This window comes from Mustelus asterias, chromosome 12 (assembly GCF_964213995.1).
Source record: "Mustelus asterias chromosome 12, sMusAst1.hap1.1, whole genome shotgun sequence".
Lineage (NCBI taxonomy): Eukaryota > Metazoa > Chordata > Chondrichthyes > Carcharhiniformes > Triakidae > Mustelus > Mustelus asterias.
The window spans coordinates 100,922,109-100,942,153 of NC_135812.1; positions in this window are offsets into that span (position 1 = coordinate 100,922,109).

Consider the following 20,045-nt stretch of genomic DNA (forward strand, 5'->3'; position numbering starts at 1 on the left):
CACGCAGACACGGGGAGAACGTGCAGACTCTGCACAGACAGTCACCCAAGCTGGGAATCGAACCCGGGTCCCTGGCGCTGTGAGGCAGCAGTGCTAACCATCCCGCATGGTTTGGTGAGGGCAGGTGGGCTGGAGAGAATGATGTGAGAGTGCTGGACTTGCATTTACATATTTACACAATGGTGCCCAGACCTTCGAATCCGCTTAGTGACGGCGGCTGGATGAATCAGCTGCCATCCTGGAAGGTGATTCGCTGGGGAACTCGCCTATGCATGATTAATGAGCTTCCAAGTACAAAATCCAGCGTGGGTTCCCGCTATCCTTGTCCCCACTATCCTGGTCAGAGGGAAAGGCGTTACTGAGTCAATTCTCAATACTGAGAATTCTGCCCACAAGGTCAGAGGTGGGGATGTTCGCTGATGACTGACACAATGTTCAGCACCATTCGTGACTCCACAGATACTGAAGCAGACAATGTCCCAATGCAGCAACGAACTGGACATAATCCAGGCTTGGGTTGATAAGCGACAAGTAACATTCACACCACACAAATGCCACGCAATGGCCATCTCCAGGAAGAAGAATTTAACCATCTCCCCCTAACATTCAATGGCATTACAACCACTGAATCTTCCACCATCAAAATCCTGGGGGTTGCCATTGACCAGGAACTGAACTGGACTATCCATATAAATACTGTACCATTCCCCTCCCAGCCACACACTATCCTGACTTGGAAATATATTTCCTTCACTGTCGCTGAGTCAAAATCCTGGAACTCCTTTCCTAACAGCACTGTGGATGGACCTACACCACATGGACTTCAGCGGTTCAGGAAGGCAGCTCACCACCTCCTTCTCAAGGGCATCTAGAGATGGGAAATAAAAGCTGGCCTGGCCAATGATACCCACTTCCTGTAAATAAATAAAATAAATAAAAACCCTCTCCAGTGTGAGCGTACCCTTGCTGTAACTGCAGTGACCAGTAACTGTGTGCAATATTCATGGTCTAACTATTGTAAATGTTTGCTTTCAGGATTAGAGAAACATGCTGCAACTCTGGGTGTTCAACTTGACTTGCCCTGAGAAAGAGGGAGTGAGCTTTCTGGTTATTTATTTACAACTGAGTGATTTGCCAAGTCGCTACACAGGGCATTAGGAATCATGTATGTAATTATTTTATTTCTGGTCCTTTCTCCTTCATGTGATTATCTAAACTTCCCCTTAAATGTATCGATATCACTCATTTCAACTAATCCTGTGTGTGTGTGTGTGTGAAGGTGTGTGTGTGTAGGCGTGGACGTGTGTGTGTGTGAAGGCGTAAAGATGTGTGTGGGTGTATTGGTGTATGTGTGTAGGTGTATGTGTGAGTGTGTGGGTGAGTGTGAGTGAGTGTGTGTGTGTGTGTGAGTGAGTGTGTGAGTGTGTGTATGCATGTGTGTGTGTGTGTGTGCGTGAGTGTGTGTGCATGGGTGAAGGTGTGTGTGTGTGTGTGAGTGTGTGTTCGTTTCTGTGTCTGTGTGAGTGTGTGTGTGTCAGTGTGTGAAGTGTGTGTGTCAGTGTGTGTGTGTCAGTGTGTGTGTGTGAATGTTTGTGTGCGTGAGTGTATGTGTGTGTATGAGAGTGTGAGTGTGTGTTTGTGTGTGTCTGTGTGAGTGTGTATGACTATGTGTGTGGGTGAGTGTGACTATGTGTATGAGTGAGTGTGCGTGTGTGTGAGAGTGTATGTGTGTGTGCGTGTGTGTGTGCATGTGTGAAGGTGTGTGTGTGTGAGTGTGTTGTGTGTGCGTGAAGTGTGTGTGTGAGTGAGTGTGTGTGTGAGTGTAAGTGTGTATGTGTGTGAGTGAGTGCATGTGTGTGTGAATGTGGTGTGTGTGTGAAGTGTGTGTGTATGTGAGAGTGTGTGTGTGTGCGTGTAAGAGTGTGTTTATGAGTATGTGTGAGTGAGTGTGTGTGTGTGTGTAGGTGTGTGTGAGTGTGTGTGTAGGTGTGTGTGTGTGTCAAGTGTGTGTGTGTGTGTGTAAGTGTGTGTGTGTGAGTGTGTGAGTGTGTGTGTAGGTGTGTGTGTGTGTGTGTATGTGTGTGTGAGTGTGTGTGTAGGTGTGTGTAGGTGTGAGTAGGTGTGTGTATGTGTAGGTGTGTGTAGGTGTGTGTGTAGGTGTGAGTAGGTGTGTGTGTAGATGTGAGTAGGTGTGAGTAGGTGTGTGTGTGTGTAGGTGTGTGTGTAGGTGTGTGTGTAGGTGTGAGTAGGTGTGTGTGTAGGTGTGAGTAGGTGTGTGTGTGTGTGTGTGTAGGTGTGTGTGTAGGTGTGAGTAGGTGTGTGTGTGTGTGTGTGTAGGTGTGTGTGTAGGTGTGTGTGTAGGTGTGAGTAGGTGTGTGTGTAGGTGTGTGTGTGTAGGTGTGTGTGTGTATGTGTGTGTGAGTGTGTGTGTAGGTGTGTGTAGGTGTGAGTAGGTGTGTGTGTGTGTAGGTGTGTGTAGGTGTGTGTGTAGGTGTGAGTAGGTGTGTGTGTAGATGTGAGTAGGTGTGAGTGTGTGTGTAGGTGTGTGTGTAGGTGTGTGTGTAGGTGTGAGTAGGTGTGTGTGTGTAGGTGTGAGTAGGTGTGTGTGTGTGTGTAGGTGTGTGTGTGTAGGTGTGTGTGTAGGTGTGAGTAGGTGTGTGTGTGTGTGTGTGTAGGTGTGTGTGTAGGTGTGAGTAGGTGTGTGTGTGTGTGTGTGTAGGTGTGTGTGTAGGTGTGTGTAGGTGTGAGTAGGTGTGTGTGTGTGTGTGTGTGTGTGTGTAGGTGTGTGTGTAGGTGTGAGTAGGTGTGTGTGTGTGTGTAGGTGTGTGTAGGTGTGAGTAGGTGTGTGTGTGTGTGTGTAGGTGTGAGTAGGTGTGTGTGTGTGTAGGTGTGTGTGTAGGTGTGAGTAGGTGTGTGTGTGTGTGTGTGTGTGTGTAGGTGTGCGTTTCGTGAGGCCTCATTCACAGCTTTAGTTTCCAGTCGAGTGGCCTGCTGGTCAGGTCAGTGAATGCCACATAAATCCATGCTAGGCAGCACGGTGGCACAGTGGTTAGCACTGCTGTCTCACAGCGCCAGGGACCCGGGTTCAATTCCCAGCTTGGGTCACCGTCTGGGTGGAGTTTGCAAGTTCTCCCCGTGTCTGCGTGGGTTTCCTCCGGATGCTCCGGTTTCCTCCCACAGTCCGAAAGATGTGCTGGTTAGGTGCATTGGCCGTGCTAAATTCTCTCTCAGTGTACCCGAACAGGCGCCGGAGTGTGGCGACTAGGGGATTTTCACAGTAACTTTGTTGTGGTGTTAATGTAAGCCGACTTGTGACTAATAAATAAACTTTAAACTGATCCCGTTGGGGGGTATTGGGGAGGGAGGTCGACTGGTTGAACTGTCAATCCTAAGGTCCTGTGGAGTGAGGGGCTTTGGAGTAGAGGTGTTCCAAGTCATGGATGGATGTAAAATCCGAGGTCTGGGAGTGGGGTGAGGGGTGGTGTGGAGGGGGGGAGGGGGGGTGTGGTTTGGGATGTTGGTGGGGTGGCGGGTGAAGGCCGTGGTCCTATGGGAGGTTAAGTGAGCTATTCGAAGGCCAACAGATGCAAGTTGGTGGGCTGATGGGGCAGAGTTTGGCGATCAGGTGTAGGAATGAAGAAACAGAGGCCAGGGGAAGAGGGGTTGTGGATTTATAGGTCTAGGGAGTGCAGGGGGATTGTTGGTTGGAATCAGGTGTTCCATTCGGAGGAGGTTGATCAGAGAGTGGGGAGGTTTAGGAGGTGGGTGGGGGGGTTAATGGCACCCAGCCTGAATCCAGGAGTGGGTGTGAAAAGCAGCAAAGTCTGCAAAGCCCTCGCGTGAATGGAGCTGACAGATTTCTCCCGGCTTAGGAACCTCAGCCCAGTCAAAGCACAATGAGGAGGCCTTGTCATTATATTTAAAGTACCTCCTTGGGGCTGCCCAGCCACCTTCCAGCCTCAGTAAGAGCAGGAAGGAGGCTGGTTGGAGATGGGTTTGGAAGACTTTAACCCCACAAAGCAAAGTTGCCATCCTTTGTGTTAAGATTAACTCCGAGCTCTCTGTTAGTCTGGGAGCATTATCACCGCATGCCTGTAGCCCTCATCAATCTGATAGGCGGCAACCTCCTTCATTGTCTCTTCAAACAAAAACAATCTAAATTAAAGGACGACTGAGCATTATTAGCAATTAGTAGTTTCAATATTTTAAAAATTCATTCATGTGATGTGGGCATCGCTGGCTGGGCCAGCCTTTACTGCCCATCCCTAATGATCCTTGATCTGAGTGGTTTGCTAGGCCCTCTCAGAGGGCATCTAAGAGTCAACCACATGGAGTCACGTGTTGACAGGACCAGGTGAGGGCAGACGATTAACTTCCCGATAGGACATTAGTGAACCAAATGGGTTTTTAGGACAATGGTTACATGGTCATCGTTAGACCTTACTTCCAGATATTTCCTGAATTCAAATTTCACCATCTGCCATGGTGGGATTCGAACTCTGTTCCTCAGAACTTTGTCCTATGATTACAAGTCCAGTGACAATGCCACTATGCCACCACCTTCCTCTATATACAACTATTAAGGTTGGTAGAAACAAGTGTCTGTGCATTGCTAAGCTGGATGTACTGTTATGGCTCTAGGGCGGCACGGCACAGTGGTTAGCACTGCTGCTTCACAGCACCAGGTATCTGGGTTCAATACCTGCCTCGAGTCTGTGTGGAGTCTGCACATTCTCTGCGTGGGTTTCCTCCGGGTGCTCCGGTTTCCTCTCACAGTCCAGAGATGTGTAGGTTAGGTGGATTGGCCGTGCTAAATTGACCCTTAGTGCCAGGAGGATTAGTAGGGTAAATACATACATGGGGTTGCGGGGATAGGGCCTGAGTGGGATTGTGGTCGATGTGGACTCGATGGGCCAAATGGCCTCCTTCTGTAGGGATTCCATGATTCTTCTGAACCGCGATGGGAAGCATTGGTTTCGACAGCCAATGTGAGCTGACTCTGGGGCACTGCAGTTATTTCATGAGCTCAGACCATTAATAGTGCTGCAACCGGAGGATTCCTGAGGGGAGAGGGCTATAATTCCTCATCTTAAAATCCAATTTGTCCGCCTCGCAGTAGAAAGGTTGTCAGATGGCTGAGAACCAGAGCTGCGGAAGTTGCGTCTTCAACGTACATCACTAAAACCGATTATCCGGTTTGTTATTGGCTTTTCAGGTACTGAACAATGTGATCAATGGCTGCAAGGGCGGCACGGTGGCACAGTGGTTAGCACTGCTGCTTCACAGCACCAGGGACCCGGGTTCGATTCCCGGCTTGGGTCACCGTCCCTGTGGAGTTTGCACATTCTCCCCATCTCTGCGTGGGTTTTCTCCGGGTGCTCCGGTTTCCTCCCACATTCTGAAAGACGTGCTGGTTAGGGTGCATTGACCCAAACAGACGCCGGAGTGTGGCGACTAGGGGAATTTCACAGTAATTTCATTGCAGTGTTAATGTAAGCCTTACTTGTGACTAATAAATACATTTTTTTTTAAAAAAAAGCAATATTCATTGAGCAGAATGAAGTTCCAACTTGTCACAAATGTCCGAGTTATCTGCAGATTCTCTGATCTCTCTTGCTGGTGAGTTTTATTTGGAACAACGTAGGGAATAAGGTTGTATTTACAATTTCTGCATGAGACACATCATGCTGCTCTGCTCTGCTCAATCATAGCAACAAAGTCCCTTTCTCGTCTCAATGTAGAGGCCAGCCAGCAAAACAAAGGAACTTTTCACCAGAAACAGTTCTTTCTGTTCCTGACGCTAACAAGAACTTGCACATTATCAGCCACCCTTTCTCTGAATAACTACATCTAATGTGAAGTTATGACCAGTGAGTGACCGCAGATTTTAGACACTATAAATTGTTCCTTTATTCACTTGGGATGAAAGGTTCAACAAGTTTGTTGAAATCGGCCCCGCAGGTGGAGAAGGTGGTTAAGAAGGCGTATGGTGTGCTGGCCTTTATCAATCGAGGGATTTGAATGTGGTGAACCATAGATGGTTACCACTATGGGTACTTGTTCATATGTTGCTGTTGTCACTGTTGGGGTTAGGGTTGGGGTGTTCTACCTGTGGTACACTCCGGTTGGCTCCGCCTACCTGTAGGAGTATAAAGGTCACTGCACTGCCGGGTGACCCTTTAGTCTGGGATTGTATTGTTATATAGTATGCTCCATTCTTGTTACGAATAAAAGCCTTTATTTCCCGGGTACGATCCAGCCTCCCGAGTGATTTAATCGCGCATCAGGGAGGAAACCGGAGCACGCGGAGGAAACCCACGCAGACATGGGGCAGACGTGCAGACTCCAAACAGACAGTGACCCAAGGCTGGAATTGGACTGGGTCCCTGGCACTGTGAGACAGCAGTGCTAACCACTGTAAAAAACTGTAGTTTTTACAACAATCAATAGTTTCATGGTCATCATAACAGAGACAGGCTTTCAATTCCTGATTTTATTGATTGAATTTACATTCCACCAGCTGCCAAGGTGAGATTTGAACCGGCGTCCCCTTGGCCTGGGCCTCTAGATTACTATTCCAGAGACATTACTGCTACACCACCACCTTGTGCTTCCTCACTCGACGATTCAATGATATAGCGACCTTTCATCTGCCTAGGTCGCCCCCAAAGTGCTTCCCACACAATTAAGTTTTTTGGAAGTGCAGTCACTCCTGCAATGTGAACAAGCGTGATGCAGCACCAGCCTTGGCCCAACGGGTTGAGACCTGCACCTGTTGGTTAAGGGTTCAAGTCTCAATCCTCCAGCGTGTAACCTTGGCTTCAATGCAGTAACGAGATGCTGCCTTTCAAGAGGTGATGTTAAAAGAAGTCCCTGTAATACATTTTGATGAATGCCAGGGGAGTTCTCGAGTTGCCCGAAGCAATATTTATCCTTCAACCAATGGTTTAGCATGGTCATCCGATTTCCACACGTACAGACTGAAATATGACAGAAGCTGTTAGTGGCAAAAACAAATTAAAATTTGTGGCAATTCAGTCACCTTCCGTTCGATATTAAAATGTGATTTGAACATACTAATGGAGTACATTCGTTAGGCAAAAATTTAGTCACAAGATGCAAGCCTTGATTTATTTTTAACTGTGTAACATGACAGCTGTCACCCCACTGCACCTGACATTTTAGTCTATATTTACAACAAGTGGTGCCACAACAGCCTGTTTAAGAAGTTGGTTCAAATGCATTCAGCTTTCGATTGCCCAACATTGATCCTCAATCTGTTTTCAAATACAATCTGAGGATCCGTTTCCTGCTTAAAAACTCATTCGCCCAGTCACTGGTTTCATCCCTCTCCCTGGCAACTGAGACCTTCAGGAAGCGTAAAGGAGGACATGCCCCTGTCTACGTCAACGGGGACGAAGTAGAAAGGGTCGAGTGCTTCAAGTTCTTAGGTGTCCAGATCACCAACAACCTGCCCTGGTCTCCCCTCATGCCGACACTATAATTAAGAAAGCCCACCAAGTAGAAGTAGAAAGGGTCGAGAGCTTCAAGTTTTTAGGTGTCCAGATCACCAACAACCTGTCCTGGTCTCCCCATGCCGACACTATAGTTAAGAAAGCCCACCAACGCCTCTACTTTCTCAGAAGGCTAAGGAAATTTGGCATGTCAGCTACGATTCTCATCACCTTTTACAGATGCGCCATAGAAAGCATTCTTTCTGGTTGTATCACAGCTTGGTATGGCTCCTGCTCTGCCCAAGACCACAAGGAACTACAAAAAGGTCGTGAATGTAGCCCAATCCATCACGCAAACCCGCCTCCCATCCAGTGACTCTGTCTACACTTCCTGCTGCCTCGGCAAAGCAGCCAGCATAATTAAGGACCCCAAGCACCCTGGACATTCTCTCTTCCACCTTCTTCCTTCGGGAAAAAGATACAAAAGTCTGAGATCACGTACCGACCGACTCAAGATCAGCTTCTTCCCTGCTGCTATCAGACTTTTGAATGGACTTACCTTGCATTAAGTTGATCTTTCTCTACACCCCAGTTATGACTGTAACTACATTCTGCACTCTCTCATTTCCTTCTCTATGAATGGTATGTTTTGTCTGTATAGCGGGCAAGAAATGATACTTTTCACTGTATGCTAAGACATGTGACAATAATAAATCAAACCAAGTCAAATCAAATGAAAACCACGAGGGATAACAAAACATGGATAAGGGTTTCAGCAGCAGAGGAGCTGAGGCAGGGGAAGGATCGAGTGATGTTATGGAGGTAGAAATAGGCAGCCTTAGTGATGGTGCCAATCTATGGTTGGTACCTCATCTCAGGGTCAAATATGGCACCAAGGTCGCAAACAGTGGCGGAAAGGGGAATTGAATGTTTACGATGTTGGGTGTGATGTCAATCAAGCAAGCCGCTTTGTCCTGAATGGTGTTGAGATTCTTGGGTGTTGTTGGAGGTGTACTCTTCCAGACAAATGGGGAGTATTCCATCACACTCCTGACTTGTGTCATGTGGGCAGGCTTTGGGGAGTCAAGAGGTGAGTTACTTGCTGCAGAATTCCCAGCCTCTGACCTGCTCTTAAACTCTGTCTTTGTATGTTTGGCCTGGTTCACTTCCTGGTCACTGGTAACCCGCCGGAATGTTGTTAGAGGGTGATTCAGCCATTGAAGGTGATTCAGCATTGGAAATGCGATTAAATGTCATGGGGAGATGGTTAGCTTCTGTTGTTGGCGATGGTCATTGCCTGGTATTTGTGGGGCGCTCTTACTTGTCACTTATCAGCTCAGCCTGAATGTTATCCAGGTTTTGCTGGATTTGGACATGGACCAATTCATTAGCTGAGGAGTTGTGAATGGTGCTGAACATTGGGCAGTTATCTGTGAACATCCCAAATCTGACCTTATGATGGGGGCAAGGTGATGATGAAGCAATTGTTTGGTTGATGGTTGGGCCTCGGACACTGTCCTAAGCAATTCGTGCAGCGATGCCCTCGGACGGAGATGATGGACCTCCAACAACCCACCACCTTCCTTTGTTCTAGACATCACCAACCAGTGGAGAGTTTTCCCCGATTTCCACCGACTACAGTTTCACTGGGGCTGAATAGTCTATTCTTACTCTTATGTTCCTAGATGTAGAGGGAATAACCTAAATGTGGAACAGAAGAAATAGGAGCAGGAGTCGGCTTGTCAATAGATTATGGCTGAAGGTGGACCTCAATTCCACTTTCCCAAATCCCTTGATTCCCCGAGAGTGGAAATATTCGATCTCAACCTTAAACACACAGCGAGATAGAGAGGGCAAAATAAAAAATCCTACAGCCTGATCTAGGTATACCTGACATATTGCTCAGCCAAGGAGAGGAAGCCCCATGATCTAATTACCCATTTCTGGACAATAAAACAAAGAAAGGTACAGCACAGGAACAGGCCCTTTGGCCCTCCAAGCCTGTGCCAATCACGATGCCCTAACTAAACTAAAAAGAACCTTCTGCCCTCACTCAGTCCATATCCCTCTATTCTCTCCTTATTCATGTACCCATCCAGATATCTCTTAAATGTTGCTAATGTGCCTGCTTCCACCACCTCCTCTGGCACCCCGTTCCAGGCACCCACCATTCTCTGCGTGAAAAACCTCCCCCCGCACATCTCCCTTAAACTTTCCCCCTCTCACCTTGAACCTGTGCCCTCTTGTAACTGACACTTCCACTTTAGGAGAAAGCCTCTGACTATCCACCCTGTCTATGCCTCTCATAATATTGTAGACCTCTATCAGGTCTCTCCCTCAGCCTCCGTCTTTCCAGTGAAAACAATCCGAGTTTATTCAACCTCTCCTCATCACCAACACCCTCAACATCCTGGTGAACCTTCTTTGCACTCTCTCCAAAGCTTCTACGTCCTTCTGGCAGAGTGGCGACCAGAACTGCACACAATACTCCAAATGCGGCCTAACCAAGGTTTTATATAGCTGCAACATGATTTCCCAACTCCTGCACTCAATGCCCTGACTGATGAAGGCAAGCGTGCCATATCCCTTCTTAATCACCTTGGCCACCTGTGTTGCCACTTTGAGGGAAATAAGCCCACATGCGAGCTGTTAAAGTCTGCCAGAATGGAATTTCTTATGATGATCCGCAGATGAAAGTTGCTTTGATGAAATGTTTGCAGCAGGGCGAAGTGATAACTGACACAAAGGATCTAATCATGTTTCCACGGTTACAATCTGACCCAGTAGATTTCAGCTGTAAGATGTGCAATATCATTTCAGCTGCGTGTCACATGACTCTCTCAATTTTCACAGACAGCTGAATGGATAGCATCAGAGAATCAAAGAATGTACGGCACCAGACAGGCCCTTCGGCCCAAACTGGTCCGTGCTGACCAGAAAGCCCATCTAAGCTAACACCATTTGTCTGCATTTGGCCCATGTCCCTCTAAACCTTTCCTATCCTTGTATCTGTCCAAATGCCTTTTAAATGTTGTCAATGTCCCTGCCTCAACCACTTCCTCCGGTAGCTCATTCCACACACGCACTGTAAAAAAGTTGCTCCTCGGGTTCCCATTAATTCTTTCCCCTCATAACTTAAACCTACGCCCTCTAGTTCGCGATTCCCCATTTTTATATTATTAACTGAAAAGCAGAATCTTGAGAACCATTTAATACACAGCATCGGGCAATCAGTAACTCTTATATAGATGGACTACAGAGTTTGTAATTCCAATACTAAATTAAACAGCATTAAAGCCAACAATCTTCTGTAAACTTAATTGTTCTTTGAGAGAAAACAATGGCCCAGATGCTGTGATCGGCTGTCAAAGAAACGGTGCTCACTGTTTCATCGACTCCCTACAGTGCAGAGGGAGGCCAATCGGCCCATCGAGTCTGCACCAACAACAATCCCACCCAAGCCCGATTCCCGTAACCCCACATATTTACCCTGCTAATCCCCTGACGCTAGGGTCAATTTAGCATGGCCAATCAACCTAACCTGCGCACCTTTGGGCTGTGGGAGGAAACCGGAGCACCCGGAGGAAACCCACGTAGACATGGGGAGAACATGCAAACTCCACACAGACAGTGACCCGAGGACGGAATTGAACCTGGGTCCCTGGCGCTGTGAGGCAGCAGTGCTAACCACTGGGCCACTGCGCTGCCCTGTGGTTTACCTTGCTAATATATGTCCAGAAAGCTTTTTTGACTGGAGACTTACTCCAATCCGGCGTCTGGTTTAGTACAGTGCCCTTTAAAGGATATCGGCAAGGAACGAATGATCCTCACTGAGACATGGGCAGAATTTTCTCAAAAAAATTCTAAGTGTTGAACAGGCGAGAAAATGGTAGGTTTACCCGCCGACTTTTTCAGCAAGGCAAGTAACGGGGATTTCTGAATTTACGGCACTCTGTGCATAACAGAAGGTGTAATGCGATTTTTCCCGGGGGATGGTAAGGGGGGCTGGGGTGGTGGGGGGGAACCTCAGCTCACCTCTGAAGCCGGCTGCTGAGCTCCAGGGGCACCATTGCACAGGTGTCCCGATCTCCCAGTATACTGTGTATACGCAGTGTACACTGCACACTGGGAGATCTCCTGTCATTCCCCCCATGGACATCGCCCCCTCCCTCCCGCCCCCTGCAATTACTGCTCCAGACATTGCCCCAACCCCACCCCCCCCCCCCCCCCCCCCGCCCCCACCAAATCACCAGCCTGGCCAAATGCCCCTGCACGCCCTACCATCTTTTTGCCTCTCGCCCTATCTTACCAGCCCACCACGCTGATCGACTGCAGCGGCGCGCCAGTAAGATCACGCCCAGAAAGTAAAAACGAGGAAGTAAAAAGTAAAAACTATAAATTGTGTAAATCATGTACAGAAAGTGGAATGAAGATTGGGGAAGAGAAAAGGAATTGAGAGGGACAAGAGGAACTGGAAAAGTGAAAAAGTAATTTTTTTAAAATTGCAAAACTTTGTAATATCTGAAGGAATGAGACGGCACACTTGTAAATTTTAATTTTCGGGACAAAGGAGCATTTTGGCAGTGATTATCAATTATCTTGTGGTTAAGAGTTCAATTACTCCCCTGAAAGCTCCAGTCCTAACATTTTATGTTCACTTTAGGGGCATATACCCCAGCTTTTCACGTCTTTTAATGTTGAGTCTATCCCCAATGACTGTTAGTGCACATTCTGTGGAGTATGAGATTTCTTTGCCAGCAACCTCCAGATTTCTGATGTTTTACTACAGATGTGCGGACGCCAGACTTTGCTGTCAAATTTACTCCAAAATGACGATGAGTACAGTTAGCCTCATCTTTAATAATAATGCAAAATCCAAGCCAAAAATTTTCAGACACAGGACATGATTCCAGACCTTCCTTGGAGCAAAAGCACCAGGTTAAAGCTCAGGAAATTAAACACAAACTGTTTTGAAGGAAGTAAACATGTCCCATTGACCCAATCTCAGGCGATGACGCACATTTTCATTTTCCAGCCAGTTCCTTCCTGAATCTGAATAAGGCCCAGCTTTAATAACTTATATTTTATAAAGGGAATGGTCTAAGATTGTCTATGTTTGTTGCTAATATCCAATTCCTAGAACTATCACAAAATAAATTGTTAATCCTCCAAAACCATTCCGTTCTGCATTTTTCAGAATCTCTACAGCTACAGAATTGAAATGCTAACCATAAGTCAACTGGATCATAGAATCCCTACAATGCAGAAGGAGGTCATTCGGCCCTTCGGGTCTGGACCAACCACGATCCCATCCAGACCACTATTCCCATAACCCCACACATTTATCCTGCTAATTCCCCTGACACTAAGGGTCAATTTAGCATGGCCAATCCACCGAACCCGCACATCTTTGGACTGTGGGAGGAAACCGGAGCACCCGGAGGAAACCCACGCAGACACAGGGAGAAGTGACGCGAGACCGGGAATCGAACCCGGGTCCCTGGCGCTGTGAGGCAGCAGTGCTAACCACTGTGCCACCGTGCCGCTCTCGCCCTGAGATCGGACGTCTTGCATAGATTAAATAATCGGTGATCCGGCACACTCTGAGTCGGGTTCAGAGCTTTGGACCAACATCAAGATGAAAGGTTATGATTTAAGTGGGTGCACAGTCCTGCCTTTTGTTCATTACTCTGATGGACCAGCAATAATGCATTCATGCCAACTATTTGACAAATAATGCATGCGAGTTACATATTCCACAACAACTGAGCAGGCATTCAAACTCCTCTCTCTTTGCAACATCTATGTCTGCTCTCAACCAGTTTTGGAGAAACATTTTCCCAAGGGCAGTGCAAACTCTTGGATGGTATCCATGTTATAGGATCCTGATTGTTCTGTTGAAAAGTATAAAGGTCCATTCACCTTTTCCTCATTGTGCCATGTGCTTTGTTTATACATTGCCATTGTTATTCCGCTCCAAATATCAGAGCAAACACCACATCCAGCAACTTCCAAAATACTGCACTCTTAACAAGTAGGGAGAACACAGTTTAATAGAATGACTGCAATGCCACTCAAAGGTACTGAACGCAATTGTATATTAAATATAACAGCATGAAAGTAGAAATAAAATGTTTTCATACACATTTTTTGTTTTAAGAACTCCACAGAAACTACTCCTATCTGCAGCTTTGCGCCAATAATGATCGGATGGGCTTTGAAAGTGTGCACGGCCGGAATATATTACTGCCTCGCCCACCCCAGAATCAGGGCGGGCGAGGCTCACAGAACGGCCATTCTCCGTTGGCCTCGGACGGGATCTTACGAACCAACGGGCGGGCGAGGTGGTAAAATTCCGGCATGCATCTCTGAAGGTTTTCTAAAGGGGTAAACGAAAATGGTTTTGCTGCATTTCCAGAACGACCTTTACAAATATCTCCCCCACACTTGCCAACTATTTGACAAATATGCCTTGTTAGACTTTAGTTCTGATAATTAGGTAATAAAATTATCTTGTGGTGAAATTGCACCGCCGTTTACCCGGGGAAAATGTTCAATCTGACCATTTGAATCATTAATTTGATAGAAAATTGATAAAAACCACGTGACTCGGTGTTTCAGGATTAGAATGTTCTACGGTGTGGGCTGGGAGTGTATGGTGAAATTTTACGAGATTTTATCTAAGTGTCCAGCTAATCTGAAAATGGGAGAGTTGGTGCTCCATTTTTCGGCAGATTGGCAGCGGGCCTCCCCACCCCAACCCCCCCCCCCCCCCCCCCCCCCCCATTGACCTCACCCCCATTGACCTCACCCCTATTGGCCCACCCCCACAGTCCCCAACCCGCTATTGGCCCCAACCCGGCACGCCCCAATGGACCTGTCCCCTGGCACTGCCTGGGATGGTGCCAAGTGCCCAGTAGGCATTGCCCAGGCACCAGGCTGGCATTGCCCAGGTGCCAGGGTGGCACTGCCCAAGGGGCACCCCCACCTTGCACTCGACCTCCCCAGGGGGGCCTCAACGGCCTCCAGTTTGACCGGCGAGGCCAACACGACTGTTTCCCGATCATGGGGAGCAGGTGTTTTCCTTGCCAAAGAGAACCTCTCTCGGCGAGGCCATAAAGGCAGGTGAGCCCGGATGATTGAGTGCCAGGCTCACTAAACAGATGCAAAACAGCATTTGCATACATTTAAATAACCAGCCTCTCACCCATTACCAACAAAAGGCTGACGGTGCCGGAAATCCGGATATCGTAAAATCGCAAGAGGTGTGAAAACGGGCGCCATTCCCACTAGCTGCTTTAAGCCCGATTTTATGACATTTTCACAGCGCAAAATATGTTGTAATATTTCACCCTTTACGTCTCATAAATATACCGTGCATTGGTTATTCTGAATTGAGGTGAAACTCCAAGTCAGATAATGCTTGGTCTCCAGGTGAACAGAATGGGACTATTAACCAAAACACCATTTTGGTTCACGCTTAGTTGGGTCTATTATCTGAAAATGAAATTTATTGCACTCTGTGATCTGGTTTATGGAAGAGAGGAAGCAAGAACAGGCTCTGGGTCAAGTGCTGGTAAGTGAAATTAGGTGGGAGTTCAGGTGTTTCTCGCGTGCCGGTGCAGTCTCAATGGGCCGAAGGGCCTCTTCTGTGCTGTATGATTCTACGATTCCAAAAACAAATGGATGCAGTGAGAAAGGGAGCGATTGGGCGACAGGAAAGTTATAGAGAAAATCTCAAGGGCAAGAACTTCGTTCATCATCTTTCTTCAAGTTGTGTCTTTGCCCATATACGCTGTGTTAGTGAACCAACCTCTCCACTCACCTGATGAAGGAACGGCGCTCCCAAAGCTCGTGATTCCAAATAAACCTGTTGGACTTTAACCTGGTGTTGTGACAGTCCTTACTTTCTTCAAATTAATTTTTCACTGCTCAACATTTAGTATTTACCACTTGTTGTTGGATCACCATACCTTTCTGCAACGTTCTTCTCACGTTGAAGAGTGCAACTGGAACTTGAGAGCGATCTCTTTGCAGAATCGAGTTTCTCATTTTGTAGATTGCTTCATGCCAGATCTTTCAAACTGTCAGTCTCAGAAATCTACAACTCGACTCCTTATTGCTCATTTCCTGATCCTCCCCTGTCTTCCTGTCTTTTAATTGTGTGCTGTTTTAAGCAAATGTTCAAATTGGAGGTAAGCACATTAACAAATTATGCCATAATTGGTATCTAGGTTCCGAATTGAATGACCATTAAAATTGTGTGTATGCAATTTGTCTACAGGATGCACTCATAGCAAAAAACAACTTCTATAATGATGGCAACCTTTCTCAAGAGACCAATTACACACAAAGAAACTATAGTATTTTGACGGTAACTCATAAATTGAACCTTTGGAGAGGGTACAGAAAAGATTTACCGGGATGCTGCCTGGTATGGAGGGCATTAGCTATGAGGAGAGGTTGGAGAAACTTGGTTTGTTCCCACTGGAACGACGGAGGTTGAGGGGCAATCTGATAGAAGTCTACAAGATTATCAGGGGCATGGACAGAGTGGATAGTCAGAAGCTTTTTCCCAGGGTGGATGAGTCAATTACTAGGAGGCATAGGTTTAAGGTGTGAGGGGCAAGGTTTAAAGGAGATGTACGAGTCAAGGTTTTTTTACACAGAGGGTGGTGGGTGCCTGGAACTCGCTGCCGGGGGAGGTAGTGGAAGCAGATACAATAGTGATGTTTAAGGGACGTCTTGACAAATACCTGAATAGGATGGGAATGGAGGGATTTGGTCCCCGGAAGGGTAGGGGGTTTTAGTTCAGATGGGCAGCATGGTCGGTGCAGGCTTGGAGGGCCGAAGGGCCTGTTCCTGTGCTGTAACTTTCTTTGTTCTTTATATGACACTCCTCTGCTGCTATAGAAAGATCAACACTTTCATAACAGACTATGATTCTAATGTACTACAAACCTGAAACCAGTATCTTTACAGGGTGTAGCACATGCACTAAGACCAAGGCTATATTGTGGACTATGTTTTGCTCTACCCTCCAGGAATCAGCAAGACATTATGCTCCCCCAGCAGCTCTTCTTGCTAGCTTGGTACAGCAGTGCCATTAATTTTCTCATAAAGTGCAGAAAGATTCAATGCTGATGCCCGGGGGATCTAACTGCAAAACCTGAGCAATTTCTGATTCCAGCTTCAAATGAGCTCCGAGTTATATTCCACTTGGTCTGGAGCCAAATGAAGCAATAGGGGTCTCATGTTGGTTGGCCTTTAATGTGTCTGTGGGATGGAATGTAACTGATTCCTGAGTTACACTGTGAATTCCATATCAATGTACACTGGAAACTGCTTTACAGGAATAAAGCATGCAGGCATAATTCCCTCATTTAGCATCAGAGTGGATTACAATGAAGTTATTACGAAATTGTAATGGAACATTACCAGAGTAGCTGTGTCCACTCAATGTGACCAATAACCATCATAATAAGTCTAATTTTTTTAACTGATCTATTATAGCACATCAAATTATTGTTCTCCACAGCTGGAGCACTATGTGCAGTTCTGGTCGCCTCAGTATAGGAAGGATGTGATAGCACTAGAGGGGGTACAGAGGAGGTTCACCAGGATGTTGCCTGGGATGGAGCATTTGGGCTATAAGGAAAGACTGGATAGGCTTGGTTTGTTTTTACTTTAGAGCAGAGAAGGCGGAGAGGGGCTATGATTGAGGTGTATAAGGGGGCGGTGCGGTGGTGCAGTGTTTAGCACTGCTGCCTCACAGCGCCAGGGACCTGGGTTTGATTCCAGCCTCAGGACCCTGTCTGTGTGGAGTTTGCATGTTCTCCCCGTGTCTGCGTGGGTTTCCTCCGGGTGCTCCGGTTTCCCCCCCCCACAGTCCGAAAGACATGCCGGGTAGGTGCATTGACCCGAACACGTGCCAGAGTGTGGCGACTAGGGAAATTTCACGGTAACTTCATTGCAGTGTTAATGTAAGCCTACTTGTGACTAATAAATAAACTTTAAGATTATGACAAGTACGTTCGGGGGGAGTAGGGAGCAGCTGTTTCCTTTGGTTGAGGGGGCATAGTTTTAGGGTAAGGGGCTGGAGATTCAGAGGGGATTCAAGAAAACACTTTTTCACTCAGAGGGTGGTGGGAGTCTGGAATGCACTGCCTGGGATGGTAGTGGAGACCGGAAACCTTACAACCTTTAAAAAATATTTGGATGTGCACTTTAACTATCATAACATTCAAGGATAGGGGGTGAAGTGCAGGAAAATAGGATTAGCATGCCTCTCCTGGTAATTATTGTCAGTGCAGACTCAATGGGCCGAAGGGCCTTTTCTGCACTGTATGACCCTACGATCATCCACATTGAACCCAAAAATTACTTCAAATTAAAATGTAAGATTAAGACAAATGGACCCACATTCAAACTTGTAAAAGCCAAATTGAAGAGTAATAATGGGAACTTCGTTTGCACAAAAAATAGGTTTAGTTTTTATTTTATTAATGTCACAAGTAGACCTACATTAACACTGCAATGAAGTTACTGTGAAAATCCCCTAGTCACCACACTCCGGCGCCTGTTCAGATACACAGAGGGAGAATTTGGCACGGCCAATGCACCTAACCAGCACGCCTTTCAGACTGTGGGAGGAAACCGGAGCACCCGGAGGAAACCCACGCAGACATGGGGAGAATGTGCAGACTCCGCACAGACAGTAACCCAAGCCGGGAATCGAATCAGAGTCCCTGGCACTGGGAGGCAGCAGTGCTAATCACTGTGCCACCGTGCCGTCCTAAGTAGTGCTGAATGCATGGAATGGTCATGGAGGAAAAAAATCTAGAATCACTGAACCACTGGGTCTACCACAGGGGAGACTGTCTACTGTTCCTGGATGGATAAACAAAGATGGACTGAATGACCCCTCCTCACACATTACTAACTCATGATCCTTTAGTACTTAGAGTAGCAGATGTCCAGGCTATTGTTCTGATGCTGGTATAGAGTGCTAAAGAAGCTCGTAGGTTGATGTTTCTTTGATAGTGACTATTGGCTTTCATCCCAAATCTCCTGAATTTCCTACTTTCTTGGCAATGAATTAGGCTTTCTACAGAATGAATATTAGATTTCAGTTACACCCTCCATTGTCTTGTAGAGCACTGTATTAAATGGGAATAGATTCATAACAGATCAAGCATCTCAAAAGTAGGCATACGTGAGCCACTGAGAGCTATTGGTAACACAAGAACCGTATCCCACCACAATCTGTAACTGCACGTCCTGGCATATCCCTCCGTCTACCATCATCATCAAGAACCCAGCTCTGGTTCAGCAAGTATGGGAGAACATACCAGGAGCAGCACCAGACATACCCAGAAGTGAAGTGCTAATCAGATGAAGCAACAACACAGGGCCACATTCATACTAAGAAGTCTCACAACACTAGGTTAAAGTCCAACAGGTTTATTTGGTGTCACGAGCTTTTGGAGCGCTGCCTCCTCACACACCTGAAGCGCTCCGAAAGCTCGTGACACCAAATAAACCTGTTGGACATTAACCTGATGTTGAGAGATTTCTTACTGTGCTCATCCCAGTCCAATGCCAGCGTCTCCACATCACATTCATACTGAACAGTGGAAACAGCATGCCACAGATGGAGCTGATCAATCAATGGATCTAGGCCCTGCAGCCCTGATATACTCAGTTGTGAATGGTGGTGGATAACTGAACAATTCCCTGGAGGGGTCAACATCCTTAATGATGGAAGAGTCCAGCACGACTGCAAAAGGCAAAGCTGAAGGTCATACAATTATCCTCAGCCAGAAACGCAGACTCGATGGGCTGAATGACCTCCTTCTGCACTGTAGGATTCGATGACCTTAAACTTCATCTCCAGCATTGGCTGCAGTGTGTACCACCTACAAGATGAACACAGTCACCGTATTTTTGTTTATTCCCCCATGGGATGTGGGAGTTACGCGTCAGGCCAACTTTCATTGCACATCCCTAATTGCCCTCGAAATGGTGCTGGTGAGTCATGACAGAGTATAACTTGGTCAAAGCTCCTTCACCAGCTCCTCCCAAATCCATGACATTTTCCACCTAGAAGAACAAGGATAGCAGGCACATGGGAACACCGCTCCCTCCAAGTTTCCCTCTACATCGTACACCATCGCGACCTGAAGGTATATCACTGTCCCTTCATTGTTGTTGGGTCAAAAATCCCAGAACTACCCATCAGTTAACAGAGTGGAAATACCTACGTCACACAGGCTGCGGCGGTTCAAGAAGTGGAGATGCCGGCGTTGGACTGGGGTAAACACAGTACGAAGTCTCACAACACCGGGTTAAAGTCCAACAGGTTTATTTGGTAGCAAAAGCCACTAGCTTTTGGAGCGCTGCTCCTTCATCAGGTAAGTGGGAGTTCTGTTCACAATCCCACTTACCTGACGAAGGAGCAGCACGCTCCAAAAGCTAGTGGCCTTTGCTACCAAATAAACCTATTGGACTTTAACCTGGTGTTGTGAGACTTCTTACTGTGGTTCAAGAAGGCAGCCTTATGTATGTTGAGGGTTCATTGACAGAGTACGG